Below are 4,494 nucleotides of genomic sequence, written 5' to 3' on the forward strand. Positions count from 1 at the left end.
CCTGCCCCTAGAGGCACAGCAGGCGTGGCTACTGTACCGCCTGTGTGTCAGTAGGTGGCAAAGAGGCTGACCTAGGAACATCTGAATGACTAGTACTAGTAGCCTAATAGTCCCTGAGAAAGGCGACCCAGAGATGACCACAGGTCCAGTACCATGGCGACTCAGACAGTGTCCCAGGGCGGGGAGACTAGCAGACTCCTGGGACTATGGATGGGAGTGAGCCCAAATCAGACGCCCCTCACGTGGGGTCACTTGGGTGGCTGGGAGGGAAGTGAGGTCAAGATAACCAGCAGACCCATGCCATGGGCCCAGACAGGGAGCTAGCCTGAGCTCATCTCCAGTCCGGAGCCATGCAGACCTGAAGGGACAGACTGTGCCCAAGATAAACCCAGCGCCATAATGCCCGAGGGAGGCATAGCACTCCTGCGATGATCCCAGACACTCGGAGACCACTAGACCCATAGGCACCACTAAGAGGAGCAAGTAATGGTGGAGAAATGAAAGAGAAAGAGAAACAGAAGGATGTGGGTGTTGCGGATAGCCCTGGGACTAATTGTATTTGATGTCAATTCTGTTCTCCCATGAGGGGCTTCGAACAATGAATGAGTCAGCACTCAGGTGATTTCCTGTAAACCTTCCCACCTTTATTTATAAGATAAAAACTAGAGCCAGTGATTGGACAGAGAAAGAGGGGAAGGTGGAGCTGAAGGGTTTGGAAGAGAAGGAGAGAGAGGACAAGGAAGGAGGAGGTGGGCGGAAATGGAGCAGAAGCATGTGACCTGGAGAAACCACAAGTTATAAGAAGGGGTCTCATAGGCGGGAAGATGGTAGTGTGGTAGTAGATCTGCCCAATCTAGGCGCACAGTTTGTGTTCATATCATTTGAGTTGTCTTTTCTTTGCCCAGGCATATTGGAGGGGTTGGAGGTTTACTGCAACATGTGGGCACAATGAAGAAAGACAGAACTACTCGAGAGAAGTGAGGGGCAATCCCTTGTGAGTAGCCACTGATACCACTTGGACTGTGGTGGGCTCCTGCCCTTTGCTGCCACCTCTCACTCCTCACTACCTACAGTAGGCAGAAGAGCTAACCGCAAAGTCATCAGACTGGAAGAGCTGGCCCTGTCCCTCACCGAATGCAGCACTCGGGAGGGTGGGTCCTACACCTCACCTGGGCAGCACAGTAGAGCTGACTGAGCCAGTCCTGAGGATGTGAGTGTGGGAGAACTGGCCCTGTCTCTTGTCTGCTGTGTCATGGTCTTGATAAGAAAACGATCACCTCTCCTCACTTTGCCTTCACCACCAGCAGCGGTCTGGAGAGTTGTCCCCAGCAAGGTCATGAGAGCAGGAGAGCTGGCCCTTCCCCTCGCCTGGGCAGCACAGTAGAGCTGACCCTGATGGTGGGGATGTGGGTGATCTGGCCCTGAAGTAGTAAGAGCAGGAGAGCTGGAGGGCTGACAGTTCAGAGTCAGCCTTCCAGGCTCAGGTCCAGGGCTTTGGATTGACCCAACATCTACTCCATCGAAGAACTGCAGGAGTGCATGAAGGGGCTGCTGGTCTTACAGATTCCAAACTTCAGGATCTCCATGACATAGGGCAACAACAGGATATCTGAGAGGAGTCTCAGTGAGGTTCCAGTATTGGAACCTCAGTAGCAGAAGCCAGGAGTCATTACAATGAACATTTGCAAAAAGAAGTGTGGACAAAGGGTATACTGTGGGATACGGTGACACACTACAGCTTCCACAATGAGATTTTTTTTCTCTGTTGGGGTATAGAGTTGCAAGGATGGATGTCAGGCACGGAGGGAGGGGGAGATGAATGGGATTAGGGAACATGATGTAAAATTCACAAATGTAAATGTGTTTATTTCCTCAAATGGAGGGATGAGATGAGAGCCATCCCCAACTTGGGCTGAGCCCAGATCATTTCCTTCTCTGTCCTAATTATCCCTAGGCCTAGGCCTAGACGCTTCTAACCTCTGTAAAATCTAATCTTCCGAGCTGACTGATTCAATCTGGCTTTTCTCAGCTCCTGACTGAATTGCTCTGCCTAGCCTCATACTAACTTTGGCAATCTGTTCTACTCTTCTGACTCTTTCTCATTCTCTGGCTCGTTCTATCTTCACCTGGGTACAGCTTGTTCTCCCTATCACCTGTCTTTGTAGAACTGTCCTGGTAAAACTGCCATACACACACACACCACCCAGTATAGCCCATTCCTCACCACCTTTCTTTCTCCATGCTCTAAAGCAGTCTCTCTTCCTTTCTCTTCTCCTATGAGAACAGATGTATCTCATAGGCGATCATCATGTAACAGGGTGTATCTTACGTCTGACTCGCATGGTCAAACCTTTCTTCTTATGGTTCGACATCCCTCCCCAAAGAATAGCTGTAGCTATTTGTTCCATGCCTGCCAGCTATTTCATACTGTTGCTCTAACATGCCTGCCAGTTACTGATACAGAGAAGTGTCTTGACTCAAGGACATGCTGACCACATACCCTGTTTTGTTCTCTATGTTCTGAATGCTCTGTATAAAGCTTGCTTATCTTAAGAAATTCTACAAAGGACCCATCAAATCAAAGGTCAATATGAGCTGTTATGTCTAAAATATCTTGAGTCACAACTGACCACTGGGCAGCCTTTCTTGCATGAATGAGTCCACTGTGGTTTCTGTGATTGACACTGACAAATCTACCTAATAAGCCAAAACGTTATGATTATAATACTCATTCTCTGTTATCTCAATGTTCTGAAATCCCCCTGCTCACCACCCATCCACCGCCCCTCTTACCTTACTCAGGACCAATCAGCTTAAAGTTTAGCTGATAATACTTTGCCTAGTAAGCCACCTGCTCCCCTCCTTGCTCTTAAAATGTTTGAACCTGGTTTTTCCTATAAGAAGCCTACCCTGAGAGCAGACTAGTACATCAATTAGGCTTCTGGGTCCTTTTTGCAGTCCTGAACATTCAGTATTAAGGTGTGTGTTCAATAAACTATTCTTGCTTAACTGAAATCAGTGCTTGTATGGTTTGAGTGGTGATTCCTGAACCCCAACATTCTCCGATTTGTCTCTTTGTCTGCCCCCTCAATTAGATGTAAATTTCGATGTCTGCTTCCCTTCTACACACTAACCTTGCCTACATCGTTAAGGAGTAAAGGTCTATACTAAGGGCACACCTGTGTTCCAGCCAGACAGGACTGAATCCGGGGGAGTCTGCAATACAGTTGGATCATATCTTCGGATGGGATCCCTTGACAGAGCAGCCACATTGCTGGATTAAAATTCTTCTACACAAAAGAAGCAATAAAAAAGTTTTTAAAAATTTAAAGACAAAGAAATGGCAAACTCTCCCCCAACGTCTTCCATGCCATTGTCAGTAAGAGTCCCTGTGGTGCCCCACTGACGCTGTGTTCTGGACTTGGGTCGTTGTGATGGGCATGGAGTGCTAGCTCGTGCCGTGCACTCCCCCAGGACACGCAGTGGGGAGCACAGCCTCATCTGCCTGCTTGCTGCTCATGCTCCTTGCTGAGGCATCCTTAGGCCTTTTGCTTGATTTTTAGATGAGGTCTCTCATCTCTTAGTGTTAATTTGTATACGTTGTGTGTGCTTTGGATGAAGTTCTTTTTCATGAACATCATTTGTATCTCACATGGCTTTACTTTGAATGGAAGGACAGTTGTCATTTATTTCTTCCATGGAACACGCTTTGGGTGTTGTACCTAAAAGCTCATTCCTGCACCCAAGGTCATATTTTTCAAGAGTTTTATAATTTTGCATCTCATATTATATCTGTGATCCATTTTGAATTAGTATTTATAAGATCTGTGTCTAAATTGATTTTTTTTAACATGGATACGCAGGTGTCTCAGACATTTTTGAAAGCTAATCTCTCCATCCTCTTGGTTTTGCTCTACAGTTAAAGATCATTTCTGGGCTTTCCTTTCTGTCACATTGATTTGTTCTCTTTTCTTTCAATGTAGTGTCTTGATGACAATAGCTTTATAATCAGTCTTGAGGCAGGGCCAGTCCTCCAACCTGGTTCTCCTTCAGTACTGGTAACTTTCCTTGGATTTGTGCCTTTTCTTGGAAACCTTACAATCATTTCATCAGTATCCTCAAATTCACTTGTTAGGGTTTGGGTTATGGTTTTGAGCATGCACATCAAGCTATAAAGCACACACACCTTGACAATGTTGCATCTCCCTGTCTCTCAACAGAGTGTTTATGTTTACATCTATTTTTCTTTCATCAGAGTTCTGTGGTTGTGGTCACATAAAGCTTGTATAGATTTTATTACATTTACACCAAGGTAAGGCAAATGGTTCCGTTTTAAATTTCAAATTCCTTATTTGTCCCTGGTATGTAAAAGAGCAATGGGGTTTTTTATGTGTATATGTGAGTGTATGGATACAGATGTATAAATATGGAGGTCAGAGCTCAACCTCTAGTATCATTTCCTTCCATCTTTTGTTCGAGACAGAGTCTTATTGT

The 4,494-nt window shown here is 45.9% G+C and overlaps 1 pseudogene; it reads left to right on the top strand.

Annotated features, from left to right (window-relative positions):
• Positions 1–82, top strand: LOC127676588 (uncharacterized; annotated as a pseudogene).
• Positions 83–4,494: the final 4,412 nt, after the last annotated feature.

Source organism: Apodemus sylvaticus, chromosome 1 (assembly GCF_947179515.1).
Source record: "Apodemus sylvaticus chromosome 1, mApoSyl1.1, whole genome shotgun sequence".
Lineage (NCBI taxonomy): Eukaryota > Metazoa > Chordata > Mammalia > Rodentia > Muridae > Apodemus > Apodemus sylvaticus.